This window comes from Pseudophryne corroboree, unplaced genomic scaffold (genome assembly GCF_028390025.1).
Source record: "Pseudophryne corroboree isolate aPseCor3 unplaced genomic scaffold, aPseCor3.hap2 scaffold_453, whole genome shotgun sequence".
In the NCBI taxonomy this organism is placed as follows: Eukaryota; Metazoa; Chordata; class Amphibia; order Anura; family Myobatrachidae; genus Pseudophryne; species Pseudophryne corroboree.
Genome location: NW_026970074.1, coordinates 507,936 through 526,855, shown reverse-complemented (window position 1 = coordinate 526,855; position 18,920 = coordinate 507,936). Strand labels below are relative to the sequence as shown.

Genomic DNA, 18,920 nt, shown 5'->3' with positions numbered 1-18,920 from the left:
CATGTCCCAATTTGCCCTTCACATCAAGGGTACCTCAGGTTCGTGGTGCAAAACTGTCATTATCAGTTTCAGACGCTGCCGTTTGGATTGTCCACGGCACCTCGGGTCTTTACCAAGGTAATGGCCGAAATGATGATTCTTCTGCGAAGAAGAGGTGTATTAATTATCCCTTACTTGGACAATCTCCTGATAAGGGCAAGGTCCAGAGAACAGCTAGAGGACGGAGTAGCACTAACCCAAGTAGTGCTGCAACAACACGGGTGGATTCTGAATTTTCCAAAATCTCAGTTGACCCCGACAACACGTCTGCTGTTCCTTGGAATGATTCAGGACACGGTTCAGAAAAAGGTGTTTCTTCCGGAGGAGAAAGCCAAGGAGTTATCCGAACTTGTCAGGAACCTCCTAAAACCAGGAAAAGTGTCTGTGCATCAATGCACAAGAGTCCTGGGAAAGATGGTGGCTTCTTACGAAGCAATCCCATTCGGCAGATTCCACGCACGAACTTTTCAGTGGGATCTGCTGGACAAATGGTCCGGGTCGCATCTGCAGATGCATCAGCGGATAACCTTATCGCCACGGACAAGGGTGTCTCTTCTGTGGTGGTTGCAGAGTGCTCATCTGTTAGAAGGCCGCAGATTCGGCATACAGGACTGGGTCCTGGTGACCACGGATGCCAGTCTGAGAGGCTGGGGAGCGGTCACACAGGGAAGAAACTTCCAGGGAGTATGGTCAAGCCTGGAGATGTCTCTTCACATAAATATACTGGAGCTAAGAGCGATTTACAATGCTCTAAGCCTGGCAAAACCCCTGCTTCAGGGTCAGCCGGTGTTGATCCAGTCGGACAACATCACGGCAGTCGCCCACGTAAACAGACAGGGCGGCACAAGAAGCAGGAGAGCAATGGCAGAAGCTGCAAGGATTCTTCGCTGGGCGGAAGATCATGTGATAGCACTGTCAGCAGTGTTCATTCCGGGAGTGAACAACTGGGAAGCAGACATCCTCAGCAGACACGATCTACACCCGGGAGAGTGGGGACTTCATCCAGAAGTATTCCACATGATTGTGAACCGTTGGGAAAAACCAAAGGTGGATATGATGGCGTCTCGCCTCAACAAAAAACTGGACAGGTATTGTGCCAGGTCAAGAGACCCTCAGGCAATAGCTGTGGACGCTCTGGTAACACCGTGGGTGTTCCAGTCAGTGTATGTGTTTCCTCCTCTGCCTCTCATACCCAAAGTACTGAGAATTATACGGCAAAGGGGAGTGAGAACGATACTCGTGGCTCCGGATTGGCCAAGAAGAACTTGGTACCCGGAACTTCAGGAGATGCTCACGGAAAATCCGTGGCCTCTACCTCTAAGACGGGACCTGATTCAGCAGGGACCGTGTCTATTCCAAGACTTACCGCGGCTGCGTTTGACGGCGTGGCGGTTGAACGCCGAATTCTAAGGGAAAAAGGCATTCCGGAAGAGGTCATTCCTACACTGGTTAAAGCCAGGAAGGAGGTGACTGCACAACATTATCACCGCATTTGGAGAAAATATGTTGCGTGGTGCGAGGCCAGGAAGGCCCCCACGGAGGAATTTCAATTGGGTCGATTCCTACATTTCCTGCAAACAGGATTGTCTATGGGCCTCAAGTTGGGGTCCATTAAGGTTCAAATTTCGGCCCTGTCGATTTTCTTCCAGAAAGAATTGGCTTCAGTTCCTGAAGTCCAGACTTTTGTAAAAGGAGTACTACATATACAGCCCCCGGTTGTGCCCCCAGTGGCTCCGTGGGACCTTAATGTAGTTCTGGATTTTCTCAAATCACATTGGTTTGAGCCACTCAAATCGTCGGATTTGAAATATCTTACATGGAAGGTAACCATGCTACTGGCCCTGGCTTCAGCCAGGAGAGTGTCAGAATTGGCGGCTTTATCGTATAAAAGCCCATATCTGATTTTCCATTCGGACAGGGCAGAACTGCGGACGCGTCCTCATTTTCTGCCTAAGGTGGTGTCAGCGTTTCACCTGAACCAGCCTATTGTGGTGCCTGCGGCTACTAGCGATTTGGAGGATTCCAAGTTGCTGGACGTTGTCAGGGCATTGAAAATATATATTTCAAGGACGGCTGGAGTCAGAAAATCTGACTCGCTGTTTATACTGTATGCACCCAACAAGCTGGGTGCTCCTGCTTCGAAGCAGACGATTGCTCGTTGGATTTGTAGCACAATTCAACTTGCACATTCTGTGGCAGGCCTGCCACAGCCTAAATCTGTCAAGGCCCATTCCACAAGGAAGGTGGGCTCATCCTGGGCGGCTGCCCGAGGGGTCTCGGCATTACAACTCTGCCGAGCAGCTACGTGGTCGGGGGAGAACACGTTTGTAAAATTCTACAAATTTGATACCCTGGCTAAAGAGGACCTGGAGTTCTCTCATTCGGTGCTGCAGAGTCATCCGCACTCTCCCGCCCGTTTGGGAGCTTTGGTATAATCCCCATGGTCCTGACGGAGTCCCCAGCATCCACTAGGACGTTAGAGAAAATAAGATTTTACTTACCGATAAATCTATTTCTCGTAGTCCGTAGTGGATGCTGGGCGCCCATCCCAAGTGCGGATTGTCTGCAATACTTGTACATAGTTATTGTTACAGAAAAATCGGGTTGTTCTTGTTGTGAGCCGTCTGTTCAGAGGCTCCTACGTTGTCATACTGTTAACTGGGTTCAGATCACAAGTTGTACGGTGTGATTGGTGTGGCTGGTATGAGTCTTACCCGGGATTCAAAATCCTTCCTTATTGTGTACGCTCGTCCGGGCACAGTATCCTAACTGAGGCTTGGAGGAGGGTCATAGGGGGAGGAGCCAGTACACACCACCTGATCCTAAAGCTTTATTTTTGTGCCCTATCTCCTGCGGAGCCGCTAATCCCCATGGTCCTGACGGAGTCCCCAGCATCCACTACGGACTACGAGAAATAGATTTATCGGTAAGTAAAATCTTATTTTCCAGCTTGAATTTCAATGATGCATTGGGGCAACGATTTTGTGAGAAACATCTTCACCCTTAAATAAAGATTTTCTTAATTCCTTACCTGTGTGCTAATTAGATATCACCTTGTTTTCACATTAAACAGACTTCCACATGAGAAAGCAGCAAGGATGCAGTGGCGTTAATGTTTCCTGGTGTCAACCTGTATTATTTCAGTAGACATTGAAATGAGGATGCATCTTGCTGCCTTTCCAATGAAGCAAGTTTAATTTAGTAATAGGTGAAAAACCATCCCTACAAAGGTGTTAATCAGAGACTTGGCTTTGTGGACACTTTTCAGAGAACAAATTTGTTAACATAAAAATAAAGCCAGAAAATGAAGAGCTGTTTAATCGCTCAATTGGATTTTTTTGCCAGCATATTTCTTTTTCTCTGCAACCCACTGCTAAATTGTGCTTCCTAGCTGTTTTTATAAAATCACTGAATCAAATCTAACTCTGATTACATCAGAGAAGGCCAGGTACCCTACACCATAACAGGGGGTTTGAAATTTTGACTTGTCTACTTAAAGATCACCAAAATCTGATCACAAGGTCAATTACGTCCCTGGGTGAGATTGAACCACCAACCTTTTGGTTAGTAGCCGTACACACTAACTGATTGCACCACAGAGACACTTTGTGGAAGTAAATACTGACAAAGGCTAATAAGCATTCATCTAAAACGTTTCCTAGAAAAACTTTAAAAAGTAAATAATCTGGAGAGTTTTTGTAAGATGTTTCTTCCATCAACCAACGAAGAAACACATTGGTACTTTCCCATGATGAGTGAGTGCTTCAGGATCTCTTGCACTTACATGTGCAGCAGAGTACAGCAATGGAAGCATGCTGGGCCCATAACCCAGAGGTAGGCAGATTGAAACTATCCTCTGCTATATGCATTTTTTTTTTGTTAATTAAAGTAATCCAAAACTGGGATTGATATTTTGCCTCTTTTATTTTTACTTAAAGTACAATAACTTTTACCATTTTAATTTGTTTTAATAGTATATTGACAGTATTGTTTTCTTTCAAAAATCCACTTAATTTTCTTTACCCTATTATTAAAATGGTAATTGACAAAAACAAACTACATTGTCACCAGAAGAGCAATACAAAATGTACAAGTGATATATTAAAATCATCTTTCCAGCTTGAATTTCAATGATGCATTGGGGCAACGATTTTGTGAGAAACATCTTCACCCTTAAATAAAGATTTTCTTAATTCCTTACTTGTGTGCTAATTAGATATCACCTTGTTTTCACATTAAACAGACTTCCACATGAGAAAGCAGCAAGGATGCAGTGGCGTTAATGTTTCCTGGTGTCAACTTGTATTATTTCAGTAGACATTGAAATGAGGATGCATCTTGCTGCCTTTCCAATGAAGCAAGTTTAATTTAGTAATATGTGAAAAACCATCCCTACAAAGGTGTTAATCAGAGACTTGGCTTTGTGGACACTTTTCAGAGAACAAATTTGTTAGCATAAAAATAAAGCCAGAAATGAAGAGCTGTTTAATCACTCAATTGGATTTTTTTGCCAGCATATTTCTTTTTCTCTGCAACCCACTGCTAAATTGTGCTTCCTAGCTGTTTTTATAAAATCACTGAATCAAATCTAACTCTGATTACATCAGAGAAGGCTAGGTACCCTACACAATAAGAGGGGGTTTGAAATTTTGACTTGTCTACTTAAATATCACCAAAATCTGATCACAAGGTCAATTACGTCCCTGGGTAGGATTTAACCACCAACCTTTTGGTTAATAGCCGTACACACTAACCAATTGCGCCACAGAGACACTTTGCAAAAAGTGCATACTGACAAAGGCTAATAAGCATTCATCTAGAACGTTTCCTAGAAAAACTTTAAAAAGTCAATAATCTGGAGAGTTTTTGTAAGATGTTTCTTCCATCAACCAACAAAGAAACACATTGGTACTTTCCCATGATGAGTGAGTGCTTCAGGATCTCTTGCACTTACATGTGCAGCAGAGTACTGCAATGGAAGCATGCTGGGCCCATAACCCAGAGGTAGGCAGATTGAAACTATCCTTTGCTATATGCATTATTTTTGTTAATTAAAGTAATCCAAAACTGGGATGGATATTTTTGCTCTTTTATTTTTACTTAAAGTACAATAACTTTTACCATTTTAATTTGTTTTAATAGTATATTGACAGTATTGTTTTCTTTCAAAAATCCACTTAATTTTCTTTCCCCTATTATTAAAATGGTAATTGACAAAAACAAACTACATTGTCACCAGAAGAGCAATACAAAATGTACAAGTGATATATTAAAATCATCTTTCCAGCTTGAATTTCAATGATGCATTGGGGCAACGATTTTGTGAGAAACATCTTCACCCTTAAATAAAGATTTTCTTAATTCCTTACCTGTGTGCTAATTAGATATCACCTTGTTTTCACATTAAACAGACTTCCACATGAGAAAGCAGCAAGGATGCAGTGGCGTTAATGTTTCCTGGTGTCAACCTGTATTATTTCAGTAGACATTGAAATGAGGATGCATCTTGCTGCCTTTCCAATGAAGCAAGTTTAATTTAGTAATAGGTGAAAAACCATCCTTACAAAGGTGTTAATCAGAGACTTGGCTTTGTGGACACTTTTCAGAGAACAAATTTGTTAGCATAAAAATAAAGCCAGAAAATGAAGAGCTGTTTAATCACTCAATTGGATTTTTGTGCCAGCATATTTCTTTTTCTCTGCAACCCACTGCTAAATTGTGCTTCCTAGCTGTTTTTTTTTTATAAAATCACTTAATCAAATCTAACTCTGATTACATCAGAGAAGGCCAGGTACCCTACACCACAAGAGGGGGTTTGAAATTTTGACTTGTCTACTTAAAGATCACCAAAATCTGATAACAAGGTAAATTACGTCCCTGGGTGGGATTGAACCACCAACCTTTTGGATAATAACCGAACACGCTAACTGATTGCGCCACAGAGACACTTTGCAAACATACATTCTGACAAACGCTAATAAGCATTCATCTAGAACGTTTCCTAGAAAAACTTTAAAAAGTCAATAATCTGGAGAGTTTTTGTAAGATGTTTCTTCCATCAATCAACGAAGAACATTCAAGCTGATTTCTTGCAGCAGCTGGGCACTGTAACAGCTCCAGAGCTGCTCTGTAAGGCAACAAAAAGGGTGTGGGCCCTGCAGCACTACCTGTAGTTCGCATTGTGCGTTGGAAGGCACAAAGTAAGCAGACGGGAGAAGTCAGGATAGTGCGCAAGGGCATAGAAGGGAGCGGCTCAAGAAAAGAGAAGTGGAAACAGACAGCAAACTAGGCTGGAGAGAGACCTGAGACAAAGAGATCTGAATTATACGAGAGCCGACCAGGGGAAACACAAATTATGCAGTCGAGTTTCCCACATTTGGGGTAATCGCTGGAGCAGCACACACAGAGTGCAATGGGTGAGCCTTGCCCTGGGAGAAGCACCTTCATGATCATAGTATCTCACCTGGCAGGTAAGTAGGAGTTGGGCAAGAGCTGAGGAGGGTCGCTGCTCGGGCACCCCCCTGTCAAGTGAAGGAGATCCAACTGAGGCAGCACAAGAGAACTCTCGAAAGAAGAACAAGGCTAGAGGAAGATCTGAGACACAGAAATCTGTCTTTTACCAGAGCTGACCAGAGGAAAGCACAAACACAGTCCCCCACTACCACAAATAATGCAGTCGAGTTTCCCACATTTGGGGAAATCACAGTGGTCAGCATACCCAGAATGCAATGAATGAACCTCACCCTGGGAGAACAATCTTCATGACCATGGTATCTCCTATGCAAAATAAGTATGATTTGGGATAGGGCTGGGGAGGGCCGCTGCTCAGGCACATCTCTGTCAAGTAAAGGAGATTCAACTGAGGCAGCACAAGGGAACTCTCATCTGGGGACAACAACTGCAGGGAGAACACATATTTTCAGATGAACATGGGAGGGCAGAAGGCTGCCTAATACTGAAGCACCCCCAAACAACAAACCAAATGCAACAACTAGTACAAGCATTCCTGGGGAAAGGCCTGCAGCAGATGGATTTGCATATGGTGATGTCATCCAAGCAGTGGGTCAAAGTTGGCTTCAACCCTCGTCTGCATATGAAAAGAGAAAAGGGGCGTGCAGGGCATGGCGGCCTTTTGCGGCGCTTGCATGACCCCTAGTTCGCATTAAACACCTCCACCCTACTTCGGTGTGGGGCTCATGTTGGCTATGCCCCAGCCCCTGAAGCATTCAAGCTGATTACTTGCAGCAGCTGGGCACTGTAATAGCTCCAGAGCTGCTCTGTAAGGCAAGTAAAAGGGTGTGGGCCCTGCAGCACTACCTGTAGTTCGCATTGTGCGTTGGAAGGCACAAAGTAAGCAGATGGGAGAAGTCAAGATAGTGCGCAAGGGCATAGAAGGGAGCGGCTCAAGAAAAGAGAAGTTGAAACAGACAGCAAACTAGGCTGGAGAGAGACCTGAGACAAAGAGATCTGACGAGAGCTGACCAGGGGAAACACAAATTATGCAGTCAAGTTTCCCACATTTGGGGAAATCGCAGGAGCAGCACACCCAGAGTGCAATGGGTGAGCCTTGCCCTGGGAGAAGCACCTTCATGATCATAGTATCTCACCTGGCAGGTAAGTAGGAGTTGGGCTTGAGCTGGGGAGGGTCGCTGCTCGGGCACCCCCCTGTCAAGTGAAGGAGATCCAACTGAGGCAGCACAAGGGAACTCTCGAAAGAAGAACAAGGCTAGAGGAATATCTGAGACAAAGAAATCTGACTTTTACCAGAGCTGACCAGAGGAAAGCACAAACACAGTCCCCCACTACCACAAATAATGCAGTCGAGTTTCCCACATTTGGGGAAATCATAGGAGTCAGCATACCCAGAATGCAATGAATGAACCTCACCCTGGGAGAACAATCTTCATGACCATGGTATCTCCTATGCAAAATAAGTATGATTTGGGATAGAGCTGGGGAGGGCCGCTGCTCAGGCACATCTCTGTCAAGTAAAGGAGATTCAACTGAGGCAGCACAAGGGAACTCTCATCTGGGGACAACAACTGCTGGGAGAACACATATTTTCAGATGAACATGGGAGGGCAGAAGGCTGCCTAATACTGAAGCACCCCCAAACAACAAACCAAAATGCAACAACTAGTACAAGCATTCCTGGGGGAAGGCCTACAGCAGATGGATTTGCATATGGTGATGTCATCCAAGCAGTGGGTCAAAGTTGGCTTCAACCCTCATCTGCATATGAAAAGAGAAAAGGGGCGTGCAGGGCATGGCGGCCTTTTGCGGCGCTTGGATGACCCCTAGTTCGCATTAAACACCTCCACCCTCCTTCGGTGTGGGGCTCATGTTGGCTATGCCCCAGCCCCTGAAGCATTCAAGCTGATTTCTTGCAGCAGCTGGGCACTGTAACAGCTCCAGAGCTGCTCTGTAAGGCAAGTAAAAGGGTGTGGGCCCTGCAGCACTACCAGTAGTTCGCATTGTGCGTTGGAAGGCACAAAGTAAGCAGACGGGAGAAGTCAGGATAGTGCGCAAGGGCATAGAAGGGAGCGGCTCAAGAAAAGAGAAGTGGAAACAGACAGCAAACTAGGCTGGAGAGAGACCTGAGACAAAGAGATCTGAATTATACGAGAGCCGACCAGGGGAAACACAAATTATGCAGTCAAGTTTCCCACATTTGGGGAAATCACAGGGGCAGCACACCCAGAGTGCAATGGGTGAGCCTTGCCCTGGGAGAAGCACCTACATGATCATAGTATCTCACCTGGCAGGTAAGTAGGAGTTGGGCTAGAGCTGGGGAGGGTCGCTGCTCGGGCACCCCCCTGTCAAGTGAAGGAGATCCAACTGAGGCAGCACAAGGGAACTCTCGAAAGAAGAACAAGGCTAGAGGAAGATCTGAGACAAAGAAATCTGACTTTTACCAGAGCTGACCAGAGGAAAGCACAAACACAGTCCCCCACTACCACAAATAATGCAGTCAAGTTTCCCACATTTGGGGAAATCACAGGGGTCATCATACCCAGAATGCAATGAATGAACCTCACCCTGGGAGAACAATCTTCATGACCATGGTATCTCCTATGCAAAATAAGTATGATTTGGGATAGGGCTGGGGAGGGCCGCTGCTCAGGCACATCTCTGTCAAGTAAAGGCGATTCAACTGAGGCAGCACAAGGGAACTCTCATCTGGGGACAACAACTGCAGGGAGAACACATATTTTCAGATGAACATGGGAGGGCAGAAGGCTGCCTAATACTGAAGCACCCCCAAACAACAAACCAAATGCAACAACTAGTGCAAGGATTCCTGGGGGAAGGCCTGCAGCAGATGGATTTGCATATGGTGATGTCATCCAAGCAGTGGGTCAAAGTTGGCTTCAACCCTCGTCTGCATATGAAAAGAAAAAAGGGATGTGCAGGGCATGGCGTCCTTTTGTGGCGCTTGGATGACCCCTAATTTACATTAAACATCTCCACCCTCCTTCGGTGTGGGGCTCATGTTGGCTATGCCCCAGCCCCTGAAGCATTCAAGATGATTTCTTGCAGCAGCTGGGCACTGTAACAGCTCCAGAGCTGTTCTGTAAAGCATGTAAAAGGGTGTGGGCCCTGCAGCACTGCCTGTAGTATGCATTGTGCGTTGGAAGGCACAAAGTAAGCAGACGGGAGAGGTCAGGATAGTGCGCAAGGGCATAGAAGGGAGCGGCTCAAGAAAAGAGAAGTGGAAACAGACAGCAAACTAGGCTGGAGAAAGACCTGAGACAAAGAGATCTGAATTATACGAGAGCCGACCAGAGGAAACACAAATTATGCAGTCAAGATTCCCACATTTGGGGAAATCGCAGGAGCAGCACACCCAGAGTGCAATGGGTGAGCCTTGCCCTGGGAGAAGCACCTTCCTGATCATAGTATCTCACCTGGCAGGTAAGTAGGAGTTGGGCTAGAGCTGGGGAGGGTCGCTGCTCGTGCACCCCCCTGTCAAGTGAAGGAGATCCAACTGAGGCAGCACAAGGGAACTCTCAAAAGAAGAACAAGGCTAGAGGAAGATCTGAGACAACGAAATCTGACTTTTACCAGAGCTGAGCAGAGGAAAGCACAAACACAGTCCCCCACTACCACAAATAATGCAGTCGAGTTTCCCACATTTGGGGAAATCACAGGGGTCAGCATACCCAGAATGCAATGAATGAACCTCACCCTGGGAGAACAATCTTCATGACCATGGTATCTCCTATGCAAAATAAGTATGATTTGGGATAGGGCTGGGGAGGGCCGCTGCTCAGGCACATCTCTGTCAAGTAAAGGAGATTCAACTGAGGCAGCACAAGGGAACTCTCATCTGGGGACAACAACTGCAGGGAGAACACATATTTTCAGATGAACATGGGAGGGCAGAAGGCTGCCTAATACTGAAGCACCCCCAAACAACAAACCAAATGCAACAACTAGTGCAAGCATTCCTGGGGGAAGGCCTGCAGCAGATTGATTAGCATACGGTAATGCCATCCAAGCAGTGGGTCAAAGTTGGCTTCAACCCTCGTCTGCATATGAAAAGAGAAAAGGGGCGTGCAGGGCATGGCGTCCTTTTGTGGCGCTTGGATGACCCCTAACTCGCATTAAACACCTCCACCCTCCTTCGGTGTGGGGCTCATGTTGGCTATGCCCCAGCCCCTGAAGCATTCAAGCTGATTTCTTGCAGCAGCTGGGCACTGTAACAGCTCCAGAGCTGCTCTGTAAGGCAAGTAAAAGGGTGTGGGCCCTGCAGCACTACCTGTAGTTTGCATTGTGCATTGGAAGGCACAAAATAAGCAGACGGGAGAAGTCAGGATAGTGCGCAAGGGCATAGAAGGGAGCGGCTCAAGAAAAGAGAAGTGGAAACAGACAGCAAACTAGGCTGGAGAAAGACCTGAGACAAAGAGATCTGAATTATATGAGAGCCGACCAGAGGAAACACAAATTATGCAGTCAAGTGTCCCACATTTGGGGAAATCGCAGGAGCAGCACACCCAGAGTGCAATGGGTGAGCCTTGCCCTGGTAGAAGCACCTTCCTGATCATAGTATCTCACCTGGCAGGTAAATAGGAGTTGGGCTAGAGCTAGGGAGGGTCGCTGCTCGTGCACCCCCCTGTCAAGTGAAGGAGATCCAACTGAGGCAGCACAAGGGAACTCTCGAAAGAAGAACAAGGCTAGAGGAAGATCTGAGACAAAGAAATCTGACTTTTACCAGAGCTAACCAGAGGAAAGCACAAACACAGTCCCCCACTACCACAAATAATGCAGTCGAGTTTCCCACATTTGGGGAAATCACAGGGGTCAGCATACCCAGAATGCAATGAATGAACCTCACCCTGGGAGAACAATCTTCATGACCATGGTATCTCCTATGCAAAATAAGAATGATTTGGGATAGGGCTGGGGAGGGCCGCTGCTCAGGCACATCTCTGTCAAGTAAAGGAGATTCAACTGAGGCAGCACAAGGGAACTCTCATCTGGGGACAACAACTGCAGGGAGAACACATATTTTCAGATGAACATGGGAGGGCAGAAGGCTGCCTAATACTGAAGCACCCCCAAACAACAAACCAAATGCAACAACTAGTGCAAGCATTCCTGGGGGAAGGCCTGCAGCAGATTGATTTGCATATGGTAATGCCATCCAAGCAGTGGGTCAAAGTTGGCTTCAACCCTCATCTGCATATGAAAAGAGAAAAGGGGCGTGCAGGGCATGGCGGCCTTTTGCGGCGCTTGGATGACCCCTAGTTCGCATTAAACACCTCCACCCTCCTTCGGTGTGGGGCTCATGTTGGCTATGCCCCAGCCCCTGAAGCATTCAAGCTGATTTCTTGCAGCAGCTGGGCACTGTAACAGCTCCAGAGCTGCTCTGTAAGGCAAGTAAAAGGGTGTGGGCCCTGCAGCACTACCTGTAGTTTGCATTGTGCATTGGAAGGCACAAAGTAAGCAGACGGGAGAAGTCAGGATAGTGCGCAAGGGCATAGAAGGAAGCGGCTCAAGAAAAGAGAAGTGGAAACAGACAGCAAACTAGGCTGGATAGAGACCTGAGACAAAGAGATCTGAATTATACGAGAGCCGACCAGGGGAAACACAAATTATGCAGTCAAGTGTCCCACATTTGGGGAAATTGCAGGAGCAGCACACCCAGAGTGCAATGGGTGAGCCTTGCCCTGGGAGAAGCACCTTCATGATCATAGTATCTCACCTGGCAGGTAAGTAGGAGTTGGGCTAGAGCTGGGGAGGGTCGCTGCTCGGGCACCCCCCTGTCAAGTGAAGGAGATCCAACTGAGGCAGCACAAGGGAACTCTCGAAAGAGGAACAAGGCTTGAGGAAGATCTGAGACAAAGAAATCTGACTTTTACCAGAGCTGACCAGAGGAAAGCACAAACACAGTCCCCCTCTACCACAAATAATGCAGTCGAGTTTCCCACATTTGGGGAAATCACAGGGGTCAGCATACCCAGAATGCAATGAATGAACCTCACCCTGGGAGAACAATCTTCATGACCATGGTATCTCCTATGCAAAATAAGTATGATTTGGGATAGGGCTGGGGAGGGCCGCTGCTCAGGCACATCTCTGTCAAGTAAAGGAGATTCAACTGAGGCAGCACAAGGGAACTCTCATCTGGGGACAACAACTGCAGGGAGAACACATATTTTCAGATGAACATGGGAGGGCAGAAGGCTGCCTAATACTGAAGCACCCCCAAACAACAAACCAAATGCAACAACTAGTACAAGCATTCCTGGGGGAAGGCCTGCAGCAGATGGATTTGCATATGGTGATGTCATCCAAGCAGTGGGTCAAAGTTGGCTTCAACCCTCATCTGCATATGAAAAGAGAAAAGGGGCGTGCAGGGCATGGCGGCCTTTTGCGGCGCTTGCATGACCCCTAATTCGCATTAAACACCTCCACCCTCCTTCGGTGTGGGGCTCATGTTGGCTATGCCCCAGCCCCTGAAGCATTCAAGCTGATTTCTTGCAGCAGCTGGGCACTGTAACAGCTCCAGAGCTGCTCTGTTAGGCAAGTAAAAGGGTGTGGGCCCTGCAGCACTACCTGTAGTTCGCATTGTGCGTTGGAAGGCACAAAGTAAGCAGACGGGAGAAGTCAGGATAGTGCGCAAGGGCATAAAAGGGAGCGGCTCAAGAAAAGAGAAGTGGAAACAGACAGCAAACTAGGCTGGAGAGAGACCTGAGACAAAGAGATCTGAATTATACGAGAGCCGACCAGAGGAAACACAAATTATGCAGTCAAGTGTCCCACATTTGGGGAAATCGCAGGAGCAGCACACCCAGAGTGCAATGGGTGAGCCTTGCCCTGGGAGAAGCACCTTCCTGATCATAGTATCTCACCTGGCAGGTAAGTAGGAGTTGGGCTAGAGCTGGGGAGGGTCGCTGCTCGGGCACCCCCCTGTCAAGTGAAGGAGATCCAACTGAGGCAGCACAAGGGAACTCTCGAAAGAAGAACAAGGCTAGAGGAAGATCTGAGACAAAGAAATCTGACTTTTACCAGAGTTGACCAGAAGAAAGCACAAACACAGTCCCCCACTACCACAAATAATGCAGTCGAGTTTCCCACATTTGGGGAAATCACAGGGGTCAGCATACCCAGAATGCAATGAATGAACCTCACCCTGGGAGAACAATCTTCATGACCATGGTATCTCCTATGCAAAATAAGTATGATTTGGGATAGGGCTGGGGAGGGCCGCTGCTCAGGCACATCTCTGTCAAGTAAAGGAGATTCAACTGAGGCAGCACAAGGGAACTCTCATCTGGGGACAACAACTGCAGGGAGAACACATATTTTCAGATGAACATGGGAGGGCAGAAGGCTGCCTAATACTGAAGCACCCCCAAACAACAAACCAAATGCAACAACTAGTGCAAGCATTCCTGGGGGAAGGCCTGCAGCAGATGGATTTGCATATGGTGATGTCATCCAAGCAGTGGGTCAAAGTTGGCTTCAACCCTCGTCTGCATATGAAAAGAAAAAAGGGATGTGCAGGGCATGGCGTCCTTTTGTGGCGCTTGGATGACCCTTAATTCGCATTAAACATCTCCACCCTCCTTCGGTGTGGGGCTCATGTTGGCTATGCCCCAGCCCCTGAAGCATTCAAGATGATTTCTTGCAGCAGCTGGGCACTGTAACAGCTCCAGAGCTGCTCTGTGAGGCAAGTAAAAGGGTGTGGGCCCTGCAGCACTACCTGTAGTTTGCATTGTGTGTTGGAAGGCACAAAGTAAGCAGACGGGAGAAGTCAGGATAGTGCGCAAGGGCATAGAAGGGAGCGGCTCAAGAAAAGAGAAGTGGAAACAGACAGCAAACTAGGCTGGAGAGAGACCTGAGACAAAGAGATCTGAATTATACGAGAGACGACCAGGGGAAACACAAATTATGCAGTCAAGTTTCCCACATTTGGGGAAATCACAGGGGCAGCACACCCAGAGTGCAATGGGTGAGCCTTGCCCTGGGAGAAGCACCTACATGATCATAGTATCTCACCTGGCAGGTAAGTAGGAGTTGGGCTAGAGCTGGGGAGGGTCGCTGCTCAGGTACCCCCCTGTCAAGTGAAGGAGATCCAACTGAGGCAGCACAAGGGAACTCTCGAAAGAGGAACAAGGCTAGAGGAAGATCTGAGACAAAGAAATCTGATTATTACCAGAGTTGACCAGAAGAAAGCACAAACACAGTCCCCCACTACCACAAATAATGCAGTCGAGTTTCCCACATTTGGGGAAATCACAGGGGTCAGCATACCCAGAATGCAATGAATGAACCTCACCCTGGGAGAACAATCTTCATGACCATGGTATCTCCTATGCAAAATAAGTATGATTTGGGATAGGGCTGGGGAGGGCCGCTGCTCAGGCACATCTCTGTCAAGTAAAGGAGATTCAACTGAGGTAGCACAAGGGAACTCTCATCTGGGGACAACAACTGCAGGGAGAACACATATTTTCAGATGAACATGGGAGGGCAGAAGGCTGCCTAATACTGAAGCACCCCCAAACAACAAACCAAATGCAACAACTAGTGCAAGCATTCCTGGGGGAAGGCCTGCAGCAGATGGATTTGCATATGGTGATGTCATCCAAGCAGTGGGTCAAAGTTGGCTTCAACCCTCGTCTGCATATGAAAAGAAAAAAGGGATGTGCATGGCATGGCGTCCTTTTGTGGCGCTTGGATGAACCCTCCTTCGGTGTGGGGCTCATGTTGGCTATGCCCCAGCCCCTGAAGCATTCAAGATGATTTCTTGCAGCAGCTGGGCACTGTAACAGCTCCAGAGTTGCTCTGTAAAGCATGTAAAAGGGTGTGGGCCCTGCAGCACTACCTGTAGTATGCATTGTGCGTTGGAAGGCACAAAGTAAGCAGACGGGAGAGGTCAGGATAGTGCGCAAGGGCATAGAAGGGAGCGGCTCAAGAAAAGAGAAGTGGAAACAGACAGCAAACTAGGCTGGAGAAAGACCTGAGACAAAGAGATCTGAATTATATGAGAGCCGACCAGAGGAAACACAAATTATGCAGTCAAGTGTCCCACATTTGGGGAAATCGCAGGAGCAGCACACCCAGAGTGCAATGGGTGAGCCTTGCCCTGGGAGAAGCACCTTCCTGATCATAGTATCTCACCTGGCAGGTAAATAGGAGTTGGGCTAGAGCTGGGGAGGGTCGCTGCTCGTGCACCCCCCTGTCAAGTGAAGGAGATCCAACTGAGGCAGCACAAGGGAACTCTCGAAAGAAGAACAAGGCTAGAGGAAGATCTGAGACAAAGAAATCTGACTTTTACCAGAGCTGACCAGAGGAAAGCACAAACACAGTCCCCCACTACCACAAATAATGCAGTCGAGTTTCCCACATTTGGGGAAATCACAGGGGTCAGCATACCCAGAATGCAATGAATGAACCTCACCCTGGGAGAACAATCTTCATGACCATGGTATCTCCTATGCAAAATAAGTATGATTTGGGATAGGGCTGGGGAGGGCCGCTGCTCAGGCACATCTCTGTCAAGTAAAGGAGATTCAACTGAGGCAGCACAAGGGAACTCTCATCTGGGGACAACAACTGCAGGGAGAACACATATTTTCAGATGAACATGGGAGGGCAGAAGGCTGCCTAATACTGAAGCACCCCCAAACAACAAACCAAATGCAACAACTAGTGCAAGTATTCCTGGGGGAAGGCCTGCAGCAGATTGATTTGCATATGGCAATGCCAACCAAGCAGTGGGTCAAAGTTGGCTTCAACCCTCGTCTGCATATGAAAAGAGAAAAGGGGCGTGCAGGGCATGGCGGCCTTTTGCGGCGCTTGGATGACCCCTAGTTCGCATTAAACACCTCCACCCTCCTTCGGTGTGGGGCTCATGTTGGCTATGCCCCAGCCCCTGAAGCATTCAAGCTGATTTCTTGCAGCAGCTGGGCACTGTAACAGCTCCAGAGCTGCTCTGTAAGGCAAGTAAAAGGGTGTGGGCCCTGCAGCACTACCTGTAGTTTGCATTGTGCATTGGAAGGCACAAAGTAAGCAGACGGGAGAAGTCAGGATAGTGCGCAAGGGCATAGAAGGGAGCGGCTCAAGAAAAGAGAAGTGGAAACAGACAGCAAACTAGGCTGGAGAGAGACCTGAGACAAAGAGATCTGAATTATACGAGAGCCGACAAGGGGAAACACAAATTATGCAGTCAAGTTTCCCACATTTGGGGAAATCAAAGGGGCAGCACACCCAGAGTGCAATGGGTGAGGCTTGCCCTGGGAGAAGCACCTACATGATCATAGTATCTCACCTGGCAGGTAAGTAGGAGTTGGGCTAGAGCTGGGGAGGGTCGCTGCTCGGGCACCCCCCTGTCAAGTGAAGGAGATCCAACTGAGGCAGCACAAGGGAACTCTCGAAAGAAGAACAAGGCTAGAGGAAGATCTGAGACAAAGAAATCTGACTTTTACCAGAGCTGACCAGAGGAAAGCACAAACACAGTCCCCCACTACCACAAATAATGCAGTCGAGTTTCCCACATTTGGGGAAATCACAGGGGTCATCATACCCAGAATGCAATGAATGAACCTCACCCTGGGAGAACAATCTTCATGACCATGATATCTCCTATGCAAAATAAGTATGATTTGGGATAGGGCTGGGGAGGGCCGCTGCTCAGGCACATCTCTGTCAAGTAAAGGAGATTCAACTGAGGCAGCACAAGGGAACTCTCATCTGGGGACAACAACTGCAGGGAGAACACATATTTTCAGATGAACATGGGAGGGCAGAAGGCTGCCTAATACTGAAGCACCCCCAAACAACAAACCAAATGCAACAACTAGTGCAAGCATTCCTGGGGGAAGGCCTGCAGCAGATGGATTTGCATATGGTGATGTCATCCAAGCAGTGGGTCAAAGTTGGCTTCAACCCTCGTCTGCATATGAAAAGAAAAAAGGGATGTGCAGGGCATGGCGGCCTTTTGCGGCCCTTGGATGACCCCTAATTCGCATTAAACACCTCCACCCTCCTTCGGTGTGGGGCTCATGTTGGCTATGCCCCAGCACCTGAAGCATTCAAGCTGATTTCTTGCAGCAGCTGGGCACTGTAAAAGCTCCAGAGCTGCTCTGTAAGGCAAGTAAAAGGGTGTGGGCCCTGCAGCACTACCTGTAGTTCGCATTGTGCGTTGGAAGGCACAAAGTAAGCAGACGGGAGAAGTCAGGATAGTGCGCAAGGGCATAGAAGGGAGCGGCTCAAGAAAAGAGAAGTGGAAACAGACAGCAAACTAGGCTGGAGAGAGACCTGAGACAAAGAGATCTGAATTATACGAGAGCCGACCAGAGGAAACACAAATTATGTAGTCAAGTGTCCCACATTTGGGGAAATCGCAGGAGCAGCACACCCAGAGTGCAATGGGTGAGCCTTGCCCTGGGAGAAGCACCTTCCTGATCATAGTGTCTCACCTGGCAGGTAAGTAGGAGTTGGGCTAGAGCTGGGGAGGGTCGCTGCTCGGGCACCCCCCTGTCAAGTGAAGGAGATCCAACTGAGGCAGCACAAGGGAACTCTCGAAAGAAGAACAAGGCTAGAGGAAGATCTGAGACAAAGAAATCTGACTTTTACCAGAGCTGAGCAGAGGAAAGCACAAACACAGTCCCCCACTACCACAATTAATGCAGTCGAGTTTCCCACATTTGGGGAAATCACAGGGGTCAGCATACCCAGAATGCAATGAATGAACCTCACCCTGGGAGAACAATCTTCATGACCATGGTATCTCCTATGCAAAATAAGTATGATTTGGGATAGGGCTAGGGAGGGCCGCTGCTCAGGCATATATCTGTCAAGTAAAGGAGATTCAACTGAGGCAGCACAAGGGAACTCTCATCTGGGGACAACAACTGCAGGGAGAACACATATTTTCAAATGAACATGGGAGGGCAGAAGGCTGCCTAATACTGAAGCACCCCCAAACAACAAACCAAATGCAACAACTAGTACAAGCATTCCTGGGGGAAGGTCTGCAGCAGACGGATTTGCATACAGTGATGTCATCCAAGCAGTGGGCCAAAGTTGGCTGGAACCCTCATCTGCATATGAAAAGAGAAAAGGGGTATGCAGGGCATGGCGGCCTTTTGCGGCGCTTGGATGACCCTTAGTTCGCATTAAACACCCCCACCCTCCTTCGGTGTGGGGCTCATGTTGGCAATGCCCCAGCCCCTAAAGCATTCCAGCTGATTTCTTGCAGCAGCTGGGCACTGTAACAGCTCCAGAGCTGCTCTGTAAGGCAACTAAAAGGGTGTGGGCCCTGCAGAACTACCTGTAGTTCGCATTGTGCGTTGGAAGGCACAAAGTAAGCAGACGGGAGAAGTCAGGATAGTGCGCAAGGGCATAGAAGGGAGCGGCTCAAGAAA

The 18,920-nt window shown here is 47.9% G+C and overlaps 21 non-coding genes and 1 pseudogene across 21 annotated transcripts; all 22 read right to left on the bottom strand.

The window, feature by feature from the left end:
- Positions 1–6,354: 6,354 nt before the first annotated feature.
- On the bottom strand, positions 6,355–6,517 carry LOC135027091 (U1 spliceosomal RNA). The gene has a single exon (XR_010223628.1). It is a non-coding gene; the product is annotated as a U1 spliceosomal RNA (small nuclear RNA).
- A 152-nt stretch (positions 6,518–6,669) lies between these two features.
- LOC135027070 (U1 spliceosomal RNA) lies at positions 6,670–6,833 on the bottom strand. Its single transcript, XR_010223608.1, has one exon. It is a non-coding gene; the product is annotated as a U1 spliceosomal RNA (small nuclear RNA).
- A 671-nt stretch (positions 6,834–7,504) lies between these two features.
- On the bottom strand, positions 7,505–7,661 carry LOC135027076 (U1 spliceosomal RNA). The gene has a single exon (XR_010223614.1). It is a non-coding gene; the product is annotated as a U1 spliceosomal RNA (small nuclear RNA).
- Positions 7,662–7,813: 152 nt separating this feature from the next.
- Positions 7,814–7,977, bottom strand: LOC135027068 (U1 spliceosomal RNA). The gene has a single exon (XR_010223606.1). It is a non-coding gene; the product is annotated as a U1 spliceosomal RNA (small nuclear RNA).
- A 672-nt stretch (positions 7,978–8,649) lies between these two features.
- LOC135027088 (U1 spliceosomal RNA) lies at positions 8,650–8,812 on the bottom strand. The gene has a single exon (XR_010223625.1). It is a non-coding gene; the product is annotated as a U1 spliceosomal RNA (small nuclear RNA).
- Positions 8,813–8,964: 152 nt separating this feature from the next.
- LOC135027074 (U1 spliceosomal RNA) lies at positions 8,965–9,128 on the bottom strand. The gene has a single exon (XR_010223612.1). It is a non-coding gene; the product is annotated as a U1 spliceosomal RNA (small nuclear RNA).
- A 671-nt stretch (positions 9,129–9,799) lies between these two features.
- LOC135027081 (U1 spliceosomal RNA) lies at positions 9,800–9,962 on the bottom strand. The gene has a single exon (XR_010223619.1). It is a non-coding gene; the product is annotated as a U1 spliceosomal RNA (small nuclear RNA).
- A 152-nt stretch (positions 9,963–10,114) lies between these two features.
- On the bottom strand, positions 10,115–10,278 carry LOC135027057 (U1 spliceosomal RNA). The gene has a single exon (XR_010223596.1). It is a non-coding gene; the product is annotated as a U1 spliceosomal RNA (small nuclear RNA).
- A 671-nt stretch (positions 10,279–10,949) lies between these two features.
- Positions 10,950–11,112, bottom strand: LOC135027093 (U1 spliceosomal RNA). The gene has a single exon (XR_010223630.1). It is a non-coding gene; the product is annotated as a U1 spliceosomal RNA (small nuclear RNA).
- A 152-nt stretch (positions 11,113–11,264) lies between these two features.
- LOC135027065 (U1 spliceosomal RNA) lies at positions 11,265–11,428 on the bottom strand. Its single transcript, XR_010223604.1, has one exon. It is a non-coding gene; the product is annotated as a U1 spliceosomal RNA (small nuclear RNA).
- A 671-nt stretch (positions 11,429–12,099) lies between these two features.
- On the bottom strand, positions 12,100–12,262 carry LOC135027080 (U1 spliceosomal RNA). Its single transcript, XR_010223618.1, has one exon. It is a non-coding gene; the product is annotated as a U1 spliceosomal RNA (small nuclear RNA).
- A 152-nt stretch (positions 12,263–12,414) lies between these two features.
- Positions 12,415–12,578, bottom strand: LOC135027058 (U1 spliceosomal RNA). The gene has a single exon (XR_010223597.1). It is a non-coding gene; the product is annotated as a U1 spliceosomal RNA (small nuclear RNA).
- A 671-nt stretch (positions 12,579–13,249) lies between these two features.
- On the bottom strand, positions 13,250–13,412 carry LOC135027078 (U1 spliceosomal RNA). The gene has a single exon (XR_010223616.1). It is a non-coding gene; the product is annotated as a U1 spliceosomal RNA (small nuclear RNA).
- A 152-nt stretch (positions 13,413–13,564) lies between these two features.
- On the bottom strand, positions 13,565–13,728 carry LOC135027061 (U1 spliceosomal RNA). The gene has a single exon (XR_010223600.1). It is a non-coding gene; the product is annotated as a U1 spliceosomal RNA (small nuclear RNA).
- Positions 13,729–14,399: 671 nt separating this feature from the next.
- On the bottom strand, positions 14,400–14,562 carry LOC135027089 (U1 spliceosomal RNA). The gene has a single exon (XR_010223626.1). It is a non-coding gene; the product is annotated as a U1 spliceosomal RNA (small nuclear RNA).
- A 152-nt stretch (positions 14,563–14,714) lies between these two features.
- On the bottom strand, positions 14,715–14,878 carry LOC135027060 (U1 spliceosomal RNA). Its single transcript, XR_010223599.1, has one exon. It is a non-coding gene; the product is annotated as a U1 spliceosomal RNA (small nuclear RNA).
- A 646-nt stretch (positions 14,879–15,524) lies between these two features.
- LOC135027086 (U1 spliceosomal RNA) lies at positions 15,525–15,687 on the bottom strand. The gene has a single exon (XR_010223623.1). It is a non-coding gene; the product is annotated as a U1 spliceosomal RNA (small nuclear RNA).
- Positions 15,688–15,839: 152 nt separating this feature from the next.
- Positions 15,840–16,003, bottom strand: LOC135027056 (U1 spliceosomal RNA). The gene has a single exon (XR_010223595.1). It is a non-coding gene; the product is annotated as a U1 spliceosomal RNA (small nuclear RNA).
- A 698-nt stretch (positions 16,004–16,701) lies between these two features.
- On the bottom strand, positions 16,702–16,837 carry LOC135027095 (U1 spliceosomal RNA; annotated as a pseudogene).
- Positions 16,838–16,989: 152 nt separating this feature from the next.
- LOC135027072 (U1 spliceosomal RNA) lies at positions 16,990–17,153 on the bottom strand. The gene has a single exon (XR_010223610.1). It is a non-coding gene; the product is annotated as a U1 spliceosomal RNA (small nuclear RNA).
- Positions 17,154–17,824: 671 nt separating this feature from the next.
- Positions 17,825–17,987, bottom strand: LOC135027090 (U1 spliceosomal RNA). Its single transcript, XR_010223627.1, has one exon. It is a non-coding gene; the product is annotated as a U1 spliceosomal RNA (small nuclear RNA).
- Positions 17,988–18,139: 152 nt separating this feature from the next.
- LOC135027063 (U1 spliceosomal RNA) lies at positions 18,140–18,303 on the bottom strand. Its single transcript, XR_010223602.1, has one exon. It is a non-coding gene; the product is annotated as a U1 spliceosomal RNA (small nuclear RNA).
- Between the last annotated feature and the right edge of the window lie 617 nt (positions 18,304–18,920).